Consider the following 19,742-nt stretch of genomic DNA (forward strand, 5'->3'; position numbering starts at 1 on the left):
AAAGGACCCAAACGCTCACTTCGAGGGCTTAAAACGTGTTTATTCACTGCGGGAAGAGATATAAACAACATTTAGAGTAAATTAATGGTCATGCGAGAACCTTTGATTTTTCATGCAAAACGATCGATGACCCGCGTCCTGATGAAATTGCTCTGAGTTGATCAAAATGGTCCGTTTTGAAAATGTCCATCTTTCAACTAATTTTGACTTTCAGAGGTGGATCATCCCTTTTGGAGCTAAAATGAGCATCTTTATGATCATTTTCATGCTTCTAGGGAGCCAAAACTGAAGATTGGACTCATTGTTAAAAGTGACTTAAAAGGACCCAAATGCTCACTTCGAAGGCTTAAAACATGTTTATTCACTGTGGGAAGAGATATAAACAACATTTAGAGTAAATCAATGGTCATGCGAGAACCTTTGATTTTTCATGCAAAACGATCGATGACCCGCGACCTGATGAAATTGCTCTGTGTTGACCAAAATGGTCCGTTTTGAAAATTTTGATCTTTCAACTAATTTTGACTTTCAGAGGTGGATCATCCCTTTTGGAGCTAAAATGAGCATCTTTATCTTCATTTTCATGCTTCTAGGGAGCCAAAACTCAAGATTTGGCTCATGGTTAAAAGTGACTTAAAAGGAACAAAATGCTCACTTCGAGGGCTTAAATCATCCCTTTTGGAGCTAAAATGAGCATCTTTATCGTCATTTTCATGCTTCTAGGGCGCCAAAACCGAAGATTTGGCTCATGGTTTAAAGTGACTTAAAAGGACCAAACGCTCACTTCGAGGGCTTAAAACGTGTTTATTCACTGTGGGAAGAGATATAAACAACATTTAGAGTAAATTAATGGTCATGCGAGAACCTTTGATTTTTCATGCAAAACGATCGATGACCCGCGTCCTGATGAAATTGCTCTGAGTTGATCAAAATGGTCCGTTTTGAAAATTTCCATCTTTCAACTAATTTTGACTTTCAGAGGTGGATCATCCCTTTTGGAGCTAAAATGAACATCTTTATCTTCATTTTCATGCTTCTAGGCTGCCAAAACTCAAGATTTGGCTCATGGGTAAAAGTGATTTAAAAGGAGCCAAATACTCACTTCGAGGGCTTAAAACGTGTTTATTCACTGCGGGTAGAGATATAAACAACATTTAGAGTAAATTCATGTTCATGCGAGAACGTTCAATTTTTCATGCAAAACAATCGATGACCCGCGACCTGATGAAATTGCTCTGTGTTGACCAAAATGGTCCGTTTTGAAAATTTCGATCTTTCAACTAATTTTGACTTTCAAAGGTGGATCATCCCTTTTGGAGCTAAAATGAGCATCTTTATCTTCATTTTCATGCTTCTAGGGAGCCAAAACTCAAGATTTGGCTCATGGTTAAAAGTGACTTAAAAGGAACAAAATGCTCACTTCGAGGGCTTAAATCATCCCTTTTGGAGCTAAAATGAGCATCTTTATCGTCATTTTCATGCTTCTAGGGCGCCAAAACCGAAGATTTGGCTCATGGTTTAAAGTGACTTAAAAGGACCCAAACGCTCACTTCCAGGGCTTAAAACGTGTTTATTCACTGCGGGAAGAGATATAAACAACATTTAGAGTAAATTAATGGTCATGCGAGAACCTTTGATTTTTCATGCAAAACGATCGATGACCCGCGTCCTGATGAAATTGCTCTGAGTTGATCAAAATGGTCCGTTTTGAAAATTTCCATCTTTCAACTAATTTTGACTTTCAGAGGTGGATCATCCCTTTTGGAGCTAAAATGAACATCTTTATCTTCATTTTCATGCTTCTAGGCTGCCAAAACTCAAGTTTTGGCTCATGGGTAAAAGTGATTTAAAAGGACCCAAATACTCACTTCGAGGGCTTAAAACGTGTTTATTCACTGCGGGTAGAGATATAAACAACATTTAGAGTAAATTCATGTTCATGCGAGAACGTTCAATTTTTCATGCAAAACAATCGATGACCCGCGACCTGATGAAATTGCTCTGTGTTGACCAAAATGGTCCGTTTTGAAAATTTCGATCTTTCAACTAATTTTGACTTTCAAAGGTGGATCATCCCTTTTGGAGCTAAAATGAGCATCTTTATCTTCATTTTCATGCTTCTAGGGAGCCAAAACTCAAGATTTGGCTCATGGTTAAAAGTGACTTAAAAGGAACAAAATGCTCACTTCGAGGGCTTAAATCATCCCTTTTGGAGCTAAAATGAGCATCTTTATCGTCATTTTCATGCTTCTAGGGCGCCAAAACCGAAGATTTGGCTCATGGTTTAAAGTGACTTAAAAGGACCCAAACGCTCACTTCGAGGGCTTAAAACGTGTTTATTCACTGCGGGAAGAGATATAAACAACATTTAGAGTAAATTAATGGTCATGCGAGAATCTTTGATTTTTCATGCAAAACGATCGATGACCCGCGGTGATGAAATTGCTCTGAGTTGATCAAAATGGTCCGTTTTGAAAATTTTCATCTTTCAACTAATTTTGACTTTCAGAGGTGGATCATCCCTTTTGGAGCTAAAATGAACATCTTTATCGTCATTTTCATGCTTCTAGGCTGCCAAAACTCAAGATTTGGCTCATGGGTAAAAGTGATTTAAAAGGACCCAAATGCTCACTTCGAGGTCTTAAAACGTGTTTATTCACTGCGGGTAGAGATATAAACAACATTTAGAGTAAATTCATGTTCATGCGAGAACGTTCAATTTTTCATGCAAAACAATCGATGACCTGCGACCTGAAGAAATTGCTCTGTGTTGACCAAAATGGTCCGTTTTGAAAATTTCGATCTTTCAACTAATTTGGACTTTCAGAGTTGGATCATCCCTTTTGGAGCTAAAATGAGCATCTTTATCTTCATTTTCATGCTTCTAGGGAGCCAAAACTCAAGATTTGGCTCATGGTTAAAAGTGACTTAAAAGGACCCAAATGCTCACTTCGAAGGCTTAAAACGTGTTTATTCACTGCGGGAAGAGATACAAACAACATTTAGAGTAAATTAATGTTCATGCAATAACCTTCGATTTTTCATGCAAAACGATCGATGACCCGCGACCTGATGAAATTGCTCTGAGTTGACCAAAATAGTCCGTTTTGAAAATGTCCATCGTTCAACTAGTTTTGACTTTCAGAGGTGTATCATCCCTTTTTGACCTAAAATGAGCATCTTTATCATCATTTTCATGCTTCTAGGGTGCCAAAACTCAAGATTTGACTCATTGTTAAAAGTGACTTAAAAGGACCCAAATGCTCACTTCGAGAGCTTAAAACGTGTGTATTCACTACGGGAAGAGATATAAACAACATTTAGAGTAAATTAATGTTCGTGCGAGAACGTTCAATTTTTCATGCAAAACAATCGATGACCCGCGACCTGATGAAATTGCTCTGAGTTGACCAAAATGGTCCGTTTTGAAAATTTCCATCTTTCAACTAATTTTGACTTTCAGACGTGTATCATCCCTTTTGGAGCTAAAATGAACATCTTTATCATCATTTTCATGCTTCTAGGGAGCCAAAACTCAAGATTTGGCTCATGGGTAAAAGTGACTTAAAAGGACCCAAATGCTCACTTCGAGGGCTTAAAACGTGTTTATTCATGGCGGGAAGAGATATAAACAACATTTAGAGTAAATTAATGTTCATGCGAGAACCTTCAATTTTTCATGCAAAACAATCGATGACCCGCACCCAGATGAAATTGCTCTGAGATGACCAAAATGCTATGTTTTGAAAATTCTCATCTTTCAACTGATTTTGACTTTTAGAGGTGGATCATCCCTTTTGGAGCTAAAATGAGCATCTTTATCGTCATTTTCATGCTTCTAGGGAGCCAAAACTCAAGATTTGGCTCATGGTTAAAAGTGACTTAAAAGGACCCAAATGCTCACTTCGAAGGCTTAAAACGTGTTTATTCACTGCGGGTAGAGATATAAACAACATTTAGAGTAAATTCATGTTCATGCGAGAACGTTTAATTTTTCATGCAAAACAATCGATGACCCGCGACCTGATGAAATTGCTCTGTGTTGACCAAAATGGTCCGTTTTGAAAATTTCGATCTTTCAACTAATTTTGACTTTCAGAGGTGGATCATCCCTTTTGGAGCTAAAATGAGCATCTTTATCGTAATTTTCATGCTTCTAGGGAGCCAAAACTCAAGATTTGGCTCATGGTTAAAAGTGACTTAAAAGGACCAAAATGCTCACTTCGAGGGCTTAAAGCATCCCTTTTGGAGCTAAAATGAGCATCTTTATCGTCATTTTCATGCTTCTAGGGCGCCAAAACCGAAGATTTGGGTCATGGTTTAAAGTGACTTAAAAGGACCCAAACGCTCACTTCGAGGGCTTAAACGTGTTTATTCACTGCGGGAAGAGATATAAACAACATTTAGAGTAAATTAATGGTCATGCGAGAACCTTTGATTTTTCATGCAAAACGATCGATGACCCGCGTCCTGATGAAATTGCTCTGAGTTGATCAAAATGGTCCGTTTTGAAAATGTCCATCTTTCAACTAATTTTGACTTTCAGAGGTGGATCATCCCTTTTGGAGCTAAAATGAGCATCTTTATGATCATTTTCATGCTTCTAGGGAGCCAAAACTCAAGATTGGACTCATTGTTAAAAGTGACTTAAAAGGACCCAAATGCTCACTTTGAAGGCTTAATACATGTTTATTCACTGTGGGAAGAGATATAAACAACATTTAGAGTAAATCAATGGTCATGCGAGAACCTTTGATTTTTCATGCAAAACGATCGATGACCCGCGACCTGATGAAATTGCTCTGTGTTGACCAAAATGGTCCGTTTTGAAAATTTCGATCTTTCAACTAATTTTGACTTTCAGAGGTGGATCATCCCTTTTGGAGCTAAAATGAGCATCTTTATCTTCATTTTCATGCTTCTAGGGAGCCAAAACTCAAGATTTGGCTCATGGTTAAAAGTGACTTAAAAGGAACAAAATGCTCACTTCGAGGGCTTAAATCATCCCTTTTGGAGCTAAAATGAGCATCTTTATCGTCATTTTCATGCTTCTAGGGCGCCAAAACCGAAGATTTGGCTCAAGTTTAAAGTGACTTAAAAGGACCCAAACGCCCACTTCGAGGGCTTAAAACGTGTTTATTCACTGCGGGAAGAGATATAAACAACATTTAGAGTAAATTAATGGTCATGCGAGAACCTTTGATTTTTCATGCAAAACGATCGATGACCCGCGTCCTGATGAAATTGCTCTGAGTTGATCAAAATGGTCCGTTTTGAAAATTTCCATCTTTCAACTAATTTTGACTTTCAGAGGTGGATCATCCCTTTTGGAGCTAAAACGATCATCTTTATCGTCATTTTCATGCTTCTAGGCTGCCAAAACTCAAGATTTGGCTCATGGGTAAAAGTGATTTAAAAGGACCCAAATGCTCACTTCGAGGGCTTAAAACGTGTTTATTCACTGCGGGTAGAGATATAAACAACATTTAGAGTAAATTCATGTTCATGCGAGAACGTCCAATTTTTCATGCAAAACAATCGATGACCCGCGACCTGATGAAATTGCTCTGTGTTGACCAAAATGGTCCCTTTTGAAAATTTCTATCTTTCAACTAATTTTGACTTTCAGAGGTGGATCATCCCTTTTGGAGCTAAAATGAGCATCTTTATCTTCATTTTCATGCTTCTAGGGAGCCAAAACTCAAGATTTGGCTCATGGTTAAAAGTGACTTAAAAGGAACAAAATGCTCACTTCGAGGGCTTAAATCATCCCTTTTGGAGCTAAAATGAGCATCTTTATCGTCATTTTCATGCTTCTAGGGCGCCAAAACCGAAGATTTGGCTCATGGTTTAAAGTGACTTAAAAGGACCCAAACGCTCACTTCGAGGGCTTAAAACGTGTTTATTCACTGCGGGTAGAGATATAAACAACATTTAGAGTAAATTCATGTTCATGTGAGAACGTTCAATTTTTCATGCAAAACAATCGATGACCCGCGACCTGAAGAAATTGCTCTGTGTTGACCAAAATGGTCCGTTTTGAAAATTTCGATCTTTCAACTAATTTGGACTTTCAGAGTTGGATCATCCCTTTTGGAGCTAAAATGAGCATCTTTATCTTCATTTTCATGCTTCTAGGGAGCCAAAACTCAAGATTTGGCTCATGGTTAAAAGTGACTTAAAAGGACCCAAATGCTCACTTCGAGGGCTTAAAACGTGTTTATTCATGGCGGGAAGAGATATAAACAACATTTAGAGTAAATTAATGTTCATGCGAGAACCTTCAATTTTTCATGCAAAGCAATCGATGACCCGCACCCAGATGAAATTGCTCTGAGATGACCAAAATGCTACGTTTTGAAAATTTCCATCTTTCAACTGATTTTGACTTTTAGAGGTGGATCATCCCTTTTGGAGCTAAAATGAGCATCTTTATCGTCATTTTCATGCTTCTAGGGAGCCAAAACTCAAGATTTGGCTCATGGTTAAAAGTGACTTAAAAGGACCCAAATGCTCACTTCGAGGGCTTAAAACGTGTTTATTCACTGTGGGTAGAGATATAAACAACATTTAGAGTAAATTCATGTTCATGCGAGAACGTTTAATTTTTCATGCAAAACAATCGATGACCCGCGACCTGATGAAATTGCTCTGTGTTGACCAAAATGGTCCGTTTTGAAAATTTCGATCTTTCAACTAATTTTGACTTTCAGAGGTGGATCATCCCTTTTGGAGCTAAAATGAACATCTTTATCGTAATTTTCATGCTTCTAGGGAGCCAAAACTCAAGATTTGGCTCATGGTTAAAAGTGACTTAAAAGGACCAAAATGCTCACTTCGAGGGCTTAAAGCATCCCTTTTGGAGCTAAAATGAGCATCTTTATCGTCATTTTCATGCTTCTAGGGCGCCAAAACCGAAGATTTGGGTCATGGTTTAAAGTGACTTAAAAGGACCCAAACGCTCACTTCGAGGGCTTAAACGTGTTTATTCACTGCGGGAAGAGATATAAACAACATTTAGAGTAAATTAATGGTCATGCGAGAACCTTTGATTTTTCATGCAAAACGATCGATGACCCGCGTCCTGATGAAATTGCTCTGAGTTGATCAAAATGGTCCGTTTTGAAAATGTCCATCTTTCAACTAATTTTGACTTTCAGAGGTGGATCATCCCTTTTGGAGCTAAAATGAGCATCTTTATGATCATTTTCATGCTTCTAGGGAGCCAAAACTCAAGATTGGACTCATTGTTAAAAGTGACTTAAAAGGACCCAAATGCTCACTTCGAAGGCTTAAAACATGTTTATTCACTGTGGGAAGAGATATAAACAACATTTAGAGTAAATCAATGGTCATGCGAGAACCTTTGATTTTTCATGCAAAACGATCGATGACCCGCGACCTGATGAAATTGCTCTGTGTTGACCAAAATGGTCCGTTTTGAAAATTTCGATCTTTCAACTAATTTTGACTTTCAGAGGTGGATCATCCCTTTTGGAGCTAAAATGAGCATCTTTATCTTCATTTTCATGCTTCTAGGGAGCCAAAACTCAAGATTTGGCTCATGGTTAAAAGTGACTTAATAGGAACAAAATGCTCACTTCGAGGGCTTAAATCATCCCTTTTGGAGCTAAAATGAGCATCTTTATCGTCATTTTCATGCTTCTAGGGCGCCAAAACCGAAGATTTGGCTCATGGTTTAAAGTGACTTAAAAGGACCCAAACGCCCACTTCGAGGGCTTAAAACGTGTTTATTCACTGCGGGAAGAGATATAAACAGCATTTAGAGTAAATTAATGGTCATGGGAGAACCTTTGATTTTTCATGCAAAACGATCGATGACCCGCGTCCTGATGAAATTGCTCTGAGTTGATCAAAATGGTCCATTTCGAAAATTTCCATCTTTCAACTAATTTTGACTTTCAGAGGTGGATCATCCCTTTTGGAGCTAAAATGAGCATCTTTATGATCATTTTCATGCTTCTAGGGAGCCAAAACTCAAGATTTGGCTCATAGTTAAAAGTGACTTAAAAGAACCAAAATGCTCACTTCGAGGGCTTAAAACGTGTTTATTCACTGCGGGAAGAGATATAAACAACATTTAGAGTAAATTAATGTTCATGCGAGAACGTTAAATTTTTCATGCAGAACAATCGATGACCCGCGACCTGATGAAATTTCTCTGAGTTGACCAAAATGGTCCGTTTTGAAAATTTCGATCTTTCAACTAATTTTGACTTTCAGAGGTGGATCATCCCTTTTGGAGCTAAAATGAGCATCTTTATCTTCATTTTCATGCTTCTAGGGAGCCAAAATTCAAGATTTGGCTCATGGTTTAAAGTGACTTAAAAGGACCCAAACGCTCACTTTGAGGGCTTAAAACGTGTTTATTCACTGCGGGAAGAGATATAAACAACATTTAGAGTAAATTAATGGTCATGCGAGAACCTTTGATTTTTCATGCAAACCGATCGATGACCCGCGTCCTGATGAAATTGCTTTGAGTTGATCAAAATAGTCCGTTTTGAAAATTTCCATCTTTCAACTAATTTTGACTTTCTGACGTGGATCATCCCTTTTGGAGCTAAAATGAACATCTTTATCATCATTTTCATGCTTCTAGGGAGCCAAAACTCAAGATTTGGCTCATGGGTAAAAGTGACTTAAAAGGACCCAAATGCTCACTTCGAGGGCTTAAAACGTGTTTATTCATGGCGGGAAGAGATATAAACAACATTTAGAGTAAATTAATGTTCATGCGAGAACCTTCAATTTTTCATGCAAAGCAATCGATGACCCGCACTCAGATGAAATTGCTCTGAGATGACCAAAATGCTACGTTTTGAAAATTTCCATCTTTCAACTGATTTTGACTTTTAGAGGTGGATCATCCCTTTTGGAGCTAAAATGAGCATCTTTATCGTCATTTTCATGCTTCTAGGGAGCCAAAACTCAAGATTTGGCACATGGTTAAAAGTGACTTAAAAGGACCCAAATGCTCACTTCGAGGGCTTAAAAAGTGTTTATTCACTGCGGGTAGAGATATAAACAACATTTAGAGTAAATTCATGTTCATGCGAGAACGTTTAATTTTTCATGCAAAACAATCGATGACCCGCGACCTGATGAAATTGCTCTGTGTTGACCAAAATGGTCCGTTTTGAAAATTTCGATCTTTCAACTAATTTTGACTTTCAGAGGTGGATCATCCCTTTTGGAGCTAAAATGAGCATCTTTATCGTCATTTTCATGCTTCTAGGGCGCCAAAACCGAAGATTTGGGTCATGGTTTAAAGTGACTTAAAAGGACCCAAACGCTCACTTCGAGGGCTTAAAACGTGTTTATTCACTGCGGGAAGAGATATAAACAACATTTAGAGTAAATTAATGGTCAGCGAGAACCTTTGATTTTTCATGCAAAACGATCGATGACCCGCGTCCTGATGAAATTGCTCTGAGTTGATCAAAATGGTCCGTTTTGAAAATGTCCATCTTTCAACTAATTTTGACTTTCAGAGGTGGATCATCCCTTTTGGAGCTAAAATGAGCATCTTTATGATCATTTTCATGCTTCTAGGGAGCCAAAACTCAAGATTGGACTCATTGTTAAAAGTGACTTAAAAGGACCCAAATGCTCACTTCGAAGGCTTAAAACATGTTTATTCACTGTGGGAAGAGATATAAACAACATTTAGAGTAAATCAATGGTCATGCGAGAACCTTTGATTTTTCATGCAAAACGATCGATGACCCGCGACCTGATGAAATTGCTCTGTGTTGACCAAAATGGTCCGTTTTGAAAATTTCGATCTTTCAACTAATTTTGACTTTCAGAGGTGGATCATCCCTTTTGGAGCTAAAATGAGCATCTTTATCTTCATTTTCATGCTTCTAGGGAGCCAAAACTCAAGATTTGGCTCATGGTTAAAAGTGACTTAATAGGAACAAAATGCTCACTTCGAGGGCTTAAATCATCCCTTTTGGAGCTAAAATGAGCATCTTTATCGTCATTTTCATGCTTCTAGGGCGCCAAAACCGAAGATTTGGCTCATGGTTTAAAGTGACTTAAAAGGACCCAAACGCCCACTTTGAGGGCTTAAAACGTGTTTATTCACTGCGGGAAGAGATATAAACAACATTTAGAGTAAATTAATGGTCATGCGAGAACCTTTGATTTTTCATGCAAAACGATCGATGACCCGCGTCCTGATGAAATTGCTCTGAGTTGATCAAAATGGTCCGTTTTGAAAATTTCCATCTTTCAACTAATTTTGACTTTCAGAGGTGGATCATCCCTTTTGGAGCTAAAATGAACATCTTTATCTTCATTTTCATGCTTCTAGGCTGCCAAAACTCAAGATTTGGCTCATGGGTAAAAGTGATTTAAAAGGACCCAAATGCTCACTTCGAGGGCTTAAAACGTGTTTATTCACTGCGGGTAGAGATATAAACAACATTTAGAGTAAATTCATGTTCATGCGAGAACGTTCAATTTTTCATGCAAAACAATCGATGACCCGCGACCTGATGAAATTGCTCTGTGTTGACCAAAATGGTCCGTTTTGAAAATTTCGATCTTTCAACTAATTTTGACTTTCAGAGGTGGATCATCCCTTTTGGAGCTAAAATGAGCATCTTTATCTTCATTTTCATGCTTCTAGGGAGCCAAAACTCAAGATTTGGCTCATGGTTAAAAGTGACTTAAAAGGAACAAAATGCTCACTTCGAGGGCTTAAATCATCCCTTTTGGAGCTAAAATGAGCATCTTTATCGTCATTTTTATGCTTCTAGGGCGCCAAAACCGAAGATTTGGCTCATGGTTTAAAGTGACTTAAAAGGACCCAAACGCTCACTTCGAGGGCTTAAAACGTGTTTATTCACTGCGGGAAGAGATATAAACAACATTTAGAGTAAATTAATGGTCATGCGAGAACCTTTGATTTTTCATGCAAAACGATCGATGACCCGCGTCCTGATGAAATTGCTCTGAGTTGATCAAAATGGTCTGTTTTGAAAATTTCCATCTTTCAACTAATTTTGACTTTCAGAGGTGGATCATCCCTTTTGGAGCTAAAATGATCATCTTTATCGTCATTTTCATGCTTCTAGGCTTCCAAAACTCAAGATTTGGCTCATGGGTAAAAGTGATTTAAAAGGACCCAAATGCTCACTTCGAGGGCTTAAAACGTGTTTATTCACTGCGGGTAGAGATATAAACAACATTTAGAGTAAATTCATGTTCATGCGAGAACGTCCAATTTTTCATGCAAAACAATCGATGACCCGCGACCTGATGAAATTGCTCTGTGTTGACCAAAATGGTCCGTTTTGAAAATTTCGATCTTTCAACTAATTTTGACTTTCAGAGGTGGATCATCCCTTTTGGAGCTAAAATGAGCATCTTTATCTTCATTTTCATGCTTCTAGGGAGCCAAAACTCAAGATTTGGCTCATGGTTAAAAGTGACTTAAAAGGAACAAAATGCTCACTTCGAGGGCTTAAATCATCCCTTTTGGAGCTAAAATGAGCATCTTTATCGTCATTTTCATGCTTCTAGGGCGCCAAAACCGAAGATTTGGCTCATGGTTTAAAGTGACTTAAAAGGACCCAAACGCTCACTTCGAGGGCTTAAAACGTGTTTATTCACTGCGGGTAGAGATATAAACAACATTTAGAGTAAATTCATGTTCATTTGAGAATGTTCAATTTTTCATGCAAAACAATCGATGACCCGCGACCTGAAGAAATTGCTCTGTGTTGACCAAAATGGTCCGTTTTGAAAATTTCGATCTTTCAACTAATTTGGACTTTCAGAGTTGGATCATCCCTTTTGGAGCTAAAATGAGCATCTTTATCTTCATTTTCATGCTTCTAGGGAGCCAAAACTCAAGATTTGGCTCATGGTTAAAAGTGACTTAAAAGGACCCAAATGCTCACTTCGAGGGCTTAAAACGTGTTTATTCATGGCGGGAAGAGATATAAACAACATTTAGAGTAAATTAATGTTCATGCGAGAACCTTTAATTTTTCCTGCAAAGCAATCGATGACCCGCACCCAGATGAAATTGCTCTGAGATGACCAAAATGCTACGTTTTGAAAATTTCCATCTTTCAACTGATTTTGACTTTTAGAGGTGGATCATCCCTTTTGGAGCTAAAATGAGCATCTTTATCGTCATTTTCATGCTTCTAGGGAGCCAAAACTCAAGATTTGGCACATGGTTAAAAGTGACTTAAAAGGACCCAAATGCTCACTTCGAGGGCTTAAAACGTGTTTATTCACTGCGGGTAGAGATATAAACAACATTTAGAGTAAATTCATGTTCATGCGAGAACGTTTAATTTTTCATGCAAAACAATCGATGACCCGCGACCTGATGAAATTGCTCTGTGTTGACCAAAATGGTCCGTTTTGAAAATTTCGATCTTTCAACTAATTTTGACTTTCAGAGGTGGATCATCCCTTTTGGAGCTAAAATGAGCATCTTTATCGTAATTTTCATGCTTCTAGGGAGCCAAAACTCAAGATTTGGCTCATGGTTAAAAGTGACTTAAAAGGACCAAAATGCTCACTTCGAGGGCTTAAAGCATCCCTTTTGGAGCTAAAATGAGCATCTTTATCGTCATTTTCATGCTTCTAGGGCGTCAAAACCGAAGATTTGGGTCATGGTTTAAAGTGACTTGAAAGGACCCAAACGCTCACTTCAGAGGGCTTAAAACGTGTTTATTCACTGCGGGAAGAGATATAAACAACATTTAGAGTAAATTAATGGTCATGCGAGAACCTTTGATTTTTCATGCAAAACGATCGATGACCCGCGTCCTGATGAAATTGCTCTGAGTTGATCAAAATGGTCCATTTTGAAAATTTCCATCTTTCAACTAATTTTGACTTTCAGAGGTGGATCATCCCTTTTGGAGCTAAAATGAGCATCTTTATCATCATTTTCATGCTTCTAGGGAGCCAAAACTCAAGATTTGACTCATGGTTAAAAGTGACTTAAAAGGACCCAAATGCTCACTTTGAGGGCTTAAAACGTGTTTATTCACTGCGGGAAGAGATATAAACAACATTTAGAGTAAATTAATGTTCGTGCGAGAACGTTCAATTTTTCATGCAAAACAATCTATGACCCGCGACCTGATGAAATTGCTCTTAGTTGAACAAAATGGTTCATTTTGAAAATTTCGATCTTTCAACTAATATTGACTTTCAGAGGTGGATCATCCCTTTTGGAGCTAAAATGAGCATCTTTATCGTCATTTTCATGCTTCTAGGGAGCCAAAACTCAAGATTTGGCTCATGGTTAAAAGTGACTTAAAAGAACCAAAATGATCACTTCGAGGGCTTAAAACGTGTTTATGCACTGCGGGAAGAGATATAAACAACATTTAGAGTAAACTAATGTTCATGCGAGAACCTTCAATTTTTCATGCAAAACCATCAATGACCCGCGACCTGATGAAATTGCTCTGAGATGACCAAAATGGTCAGTTTCCATCCATCAACTAATTTTGACTTTCAGAGGTGAATCATCCCTTTTGGAGCTAAAATGAACATCTTTATCGTCATTTTCATGCTTCTAGGCTGCCAAAACTCAAGATTTGGCTCATGGTTAAAAGTGACTTAAAAGGACCAAAATGCTCACTTCGAGGGCTTAAAGCATCCCTTTTGGAGCTAAAATGAGCATCTTTATCGTCATTTTCATGCTTCTAGGGCGCCAAAACCGAAGATTTGGCTCATGGTTTAAAGTGACTTAAAAGGACCCAAACGCTCACTTCGAGGGCTTAAAACGTGTTTATTCACTGCGGGAAGAGATATAAACAGCATTTAGAGTAAATTAATGGTCATGGGAGAACCTTTGATTTTTCATGCAAAACGATCGATGACCCGCGTCCTGATGAAATTGCTCTGAGTTGATCAAAATGGTCCATTTCGAAAATTTCCATCTTTCAACTAATTTTGACTTTCAGAGGTGGATCATCCCTTTTGGAGCTAAAATGAGCATCTTTATGATCATTTTCATGCTTCTAGGGAGCCAAAACTCAAGATTTGGCTCATAGTTAAAAGTGACTTAAAAGAACCAAAATGCTCACTTCGAGGGCTTAAAACGTGTTTATTCACTGCGGGAAGAGATATAAACAACATTTAGAGTAAATTAATGTTCATGCGAGAACGTTAAATTTTTCATGCAGAACAATCGATGACCCGCGACCTGATGAAATTTCTCTGAGTTGACCAAAATGGTCCGTTTTGAAAATTTCGATCTTTCAACTAATTTTGACTTTCAGAGGTGGATCATCCCTTTTGGAGCTAAAATGAGCATCTTTATCTTCATTTTCATGCTTCTAGGGAGCCAAAATTCAAGATTTGGCTCATGGTTTAAAGTGACTTAAAAGGACCCAAACGCTCACTTTGAGGGCTTAAAACGTGTTTATTCACTGCGGGAAGAGATATAAACAACATTTAGAGTAAATTAATGGTCATGCGAGAACCTTTGATTTTTCATGCAAACCGATTGATGACCCGCGTCCTGATGAAATTGCTTTGAGTTGATCAAAATAGTCCGTTTTGAAAATTTCCATCTTTCAACTAATTTTGACTTTCAGAGGTGGATCATCCCTTTTGGAGCTAAAATGAGCATCTTTATCTTCATTTTCATGCTTCTAGGGAGCCAAAATTCAAGATTTGGCTCATGGGTAAAAGTGACTTAAAAGGACCCAAATGCTCACTTCGAGGGCTTAAAACGTGTTTATTCATGGCGGGAAGAGATATAAACAACATTTAGAGTAAATTAATGTTCATGCGAGAACCTTCAATTTTTCATGCAAAGCAATCGATGACCCGCACCCAGATGAAATTGCTCTGAGATGACCAAAATGCTACGTTTTGAAAATTTCCATCTTTCAACTGATTTTGACTTTTAGAGGTGGATCATCCCTTTTGGAGCTAAAATGAGCATCTTTATCGTCATTTTCATGCTTCTAGGGAGCCAAAACTCAAGATTTGGCACATGGTTAAAAGTGACTTAAAAGGACCCAAATGCTCACTTCGAGGGCTTAAAAAGTGTTTATTCACTGCGGGTAGAGATATAAACAACATTTAGAGTAAATTCATGTTCATGCGAGAACGTTTAATTTTTCATGCAAAACAATCGATGACCCGCGACCTTATGAAATTGCTCTGTGTTGACCAAAATGGTCCGTTTTGAAAATTTCGATCTTTCAACTAATTTTGACTTTCAGAGGTGGAGCATCCCTTTTGGAGCTAAAATGAGCATCTTTATCGTCATTTTCATGCTTCTAGGGCGCCAAAACCGAAGATTTGGGTCATGGTTTAAAGTGACTTAAAAGGACCCAAACGCTCACTTCGAGGGCTTAAAACGTGTTTATTCACTGCGGGAAGAGATATAAACAACATTTAGAGTAAATTAATGGTCAGCGAGAACCTTTGATTTTTCATGCAAAACGATCGATGACCCGCGTCCTGATGAAATTGCTCTGAGTTGATCAAAATGGTCCGTTTTGAAAATGTCCATCTTTCAACTAATTTTGACTTTCAGAGGTGGATCATCCCTTTTGGAGCTAAAATGAGCATCTTTATGATCATTTTCATGCTTCTAGGGAGCCAAAACTCAAGATTGGACTCATTGTTAAAAGTGACTTAAAAGGACCCAAATGCTCACTTCGAAGGCTTAAAACATGTTTATTCACTGTGGGAAGAGATATAAACAACATTTAGAGTAAATCAATGGTCATGCGAGAACCTTTGATTTTTCATGCAAAACGATCGATGACCCGCGTCCTGATGAAATTGCTCTGAGTTGATCAAAATGGTCCGTTTTGAAAATTTCCATCTTTCAACTAATTTTGACTTTCAGAGGTGGATCATCCCTTTTGGAGCTAAAATGAGCATCTTTATCATCATTTTCATGCTTCTAGGGAGCCAAAACTCAAGATTTGACTCATGGTTAAAAGTGACTTAAAAGGACCCAAATGCTCACTTTGAGGGCTTAAAACGTGTTTAATCACTGTGTGAAGAGATATAAACAACATTTAGAGTAAATTAATGTTCATGCGAGAACCTTCAATTTTTCATGCAAAACGATCGATGACCCGCAACCTGATGAAATTGCTCTGAGATGACAAAAATGCTACGTTTTGAAAATTTCCATCTTTCAACTAACTTTGACTTTTAGAGGTGGATCATCCCTTTTGGAGCTAAAATGAGCATCTTTATCGTCATTTTCATGCTTCTAGGGAGCCAAAACTCAAGATTTGGCTCATGGTTAAAAGTGACTTAAAAGGACCCAAATGCTCACTTTGAGGGCTTAAAACGTGTTTATTCACTGCGGGAAGAGATATAAACAACATTTAGAGTAAATTAATGGTCATGCGAGAACCTTTGATTTTTCATGCAAAACGATCGATGACCCGCGTCCTGATGAAATTGCTCTGAGTTGATCAAAATGGTCCATTTCGAAAATTTCCATCTTTCAACTAATTATGACTTTCAGAGGTGGATCATCCGTTTTGGAGCTAAAATGAGCATCTTTATGATCATTTTCATGCTTCTAGGGAGCCAAAACTCAAGATTTGGCTCATAGTTAAAAGTGACTTAAAAGAACCAAAATGCTCACTTCGAGGGCTTAAAACGTGTTTATTCACTGCGGGAAGAGATATAAACAACATTTAGAGTAAATTAATGTTCATGCGAGAACGTTAAATTTTTCATGCAGAACAATCGATGACCCGCGACCTTCTGAAATTGCTCTGAGTTGACCAAAATGGTCCGTTTTGAAAATTTCGATCTTTCAACTAATTTTGACTTTCAGAGGTGGATCATCCCTTTTGGAGCTAAAATGAACATCTTTATCGTCATTTTCATGCTTCTAGGCTGCCAAAACTCAAGATTTGGCTCATGGTTTAAAGTGACTTAAAAGAACCCAAATGCTCACTTCGAGGGCTTAAAACGTGTTTATTCACTGCGGGAAGAGATATAAACAACATTTAGAGTAAATTAATGGTCATGCGAGAACCTTTGATTTTTCATGCAAAACGATTGATGACCCGCGTCCTGATGAAATTGCTCTGAGTTGATCAAAATGGTCCATTTTCGAAAATATCCATCTTTCAACTAATTTTGACTTTCAGAGGTGGATCATTCCTTTTGGAGCAAAAATGAGCATCTTTATCATCATTTTCATGCTTCTAGGGAGCCAAAACCCAAGATTTGGCTCATGGGTAAAAGTGACTTAAAAGGACCCAAATGCTCACTTCGAGGGCTTAAAACGTGTTTATTCACGGCGGGAAGAGATACAAACAACATTTAGAGTAAATTAATGTTCATGCGAGAACCTTCAATTTTTCATGCAAAACGATCGATGACCCGCGACCTGATGGAATTGCTCTGTGTTGACCAAAATGGTCCGTTTTGAAAATTTCGATCATTCAACTAATTTTGACTTTCAGAGGTGGATCATCCCTTTTGGAGCTAAAATGAGCATCTTTATCTTCATTTTCATGCTTCTAGGGAGCCAAAACTCAAGATTTGGCTCATGGTTAAAAGTGACTTAAAAGGACCCAAATGCTCACTTCGAGGGCTTAAATCATCCCTTTTGGAGCTAAAATGAGCATCTTTATCGTCATTTTCATGCTTCTAGGGCGCCAAAACCGAAGATTTGGCTCATGGTTTAAAGGGACTTAAAAGGACCCAAACGCTCACTTCGAGGGCTTAAAACATGTTTATTCACTGCGGGAAGAGATATAAACAACATTTAGAGTAAATTAACCACTTGGGAGCTAGTAAACAAACCTCCCCAGTGCTGCGCTGTCCATTATCCGGTGCTGAACTGGACGTCCAGCGGTCGCACGCAGCACTGGGGAGGTAGTGCCCGTGACGACCGTTGGCCGACGGCAGCACTTAAGGGGTTAATGGTCATGCGAGAACCTTTGATTTTTCATGCAAACCGATCGATGACCCGCGTCCTGATGAAATTGCTCTGAGTTGATCAAAATGGTCCGTTTTGAAAATTTCCATCTTTCAACTAATTTTGACTTTCAGACGTGGATCATCCCTTTTGGAGCTAAAATGAACATCTTTATCATCAGTTTCATGCTTCTAGGGAGCCAAAACTCAAGATTTGGCTCATGGGTAAAAGTTACTTAAAAGGACCCAAATGCTCACTTTGAGTGCTTAAAACGTGTTTATTCATGGCGGGAAGAGATATAAACAACATTTAGAGTAAATTAATGTTCATGCGAGAACCTTCAATTTTTCATGCAAAACGATCGATGACCCGCACCCTGATGAAATTGCTCTGAGATGACCAAAATGCTACGTTTTGAAAATTTCCATATTTCAACTGATTTTGACTTTTAGAGGTGGATCATCCCTTTTGGAGCTAAAATGAGCATCTTTATCGTCATTTTCATGCTTCTAGGGAGCCAAAACTCAAGATTTGGCTCATGGTTAAAAGTGACTTAAAAGGACCCAAATGCTCACTTCGAGGGCTTAAAACGTGTTTATTCACTGCGGGTAGAGATATAAACAACATTTAGAGTAAATTCATGTTTATGCGAGAACGTTAAATTTTTAATGCAAAACAATCGATGACCCGCGACCTGATGAAATTGCTCTGTGTTGACCAAAATGGTCCGTTTTGAAAATTTCGATCTTTCAACTAATTTTGACTTTCAGAGGTGGATCATCCCTTTTGGAGCTAAAATGAGCATCTTTATCGTCATTTTCATGCTTCTAGGGAGCCAAAACTCAAGATTTGGCTCATGGTTAAAAGTGACTTAAAAGGACCAAAATGCTCACTTCAAGGGCTTAAAGCATCCCTTTTGGAGCTAAAATGAGCATCTTTATCGTCATTTTCATGCTTCTAGGGTGCCAAAACCGAAGATTTGGCTCATGGTTTAAAGTGACTTAAAAGGACCCAAACGCTCACTTCGAGGGCTTAAAAAGTGTTTATTCACTGCGGGAAGAGATACAAACAACATTTAGAGTAAATTAATGTTCATGCGAGAACCTTGGATTTTTCATGCAAAACGATCGATGACCCGCGACCTAATAAAATTGCTCTGAGTTGACCAAAATGGTCCGTTTTGAAAATTTCCATCTTTCAACTAATTTTGACTTTCAGAGGTGGATCGTCTCTTTTGGAGCTACAATGAGCATCTTTATCGTCATTTTCATGCTTTTAGGGAGCCAAAACTCAAGATTTGGCTCATGGTTTAGTGACTTAAAAGGACCCAAATCCTCACTTCGAGGGCTTAAAACATGTTTATTCACTGCGGCAAGAGATATAAACAACATTTAGAGTAAATTAATGTTCATGCGAGAACGTTCAATTTTTCATGCAGAACAATCGATGACCCGTGACCTGATGAAATTGCTTCGAGCTGACCAAAATGGTTCGTTTTGAAAATTTCGATCTTTCAACTAATTTTGACTTTCAGAGGTGGATCATCCCTTTTGGAGCTAAAATGTGCATCTTTATCGTCATTTTTATGCTTCTAGGGAGCCAAAACTCAAGATTTGGCTCATGGTTAAAAGTGACTTAAAAGAACCAAAATGCTCACTTCGAGGTCTTAAAACGAGTTTATTCACTGCGGGAAGAGATATAAACAACATTTAGAGTAAATTAATGTTCATGCGAGAACCTTCAATTTTTCATGCAAAACGATCAATGACTAACCCTCGGCGTAGTTCGCGGAGCCGCACTCCGCGGAGCTACG

Source organism: Lissotriton helveticus, chromosome 9, assembly GCF_964261635.1.
Source record: "Lissotriton helveticus chromosome 9, aLisHel1.1, whole genome shotgun sequence".
NCBI lineage: Eukaryota > Metazoa > Chordata > Amphibia > Caudata > Salamandridae > Lissotriton > Lissotriton helveticus.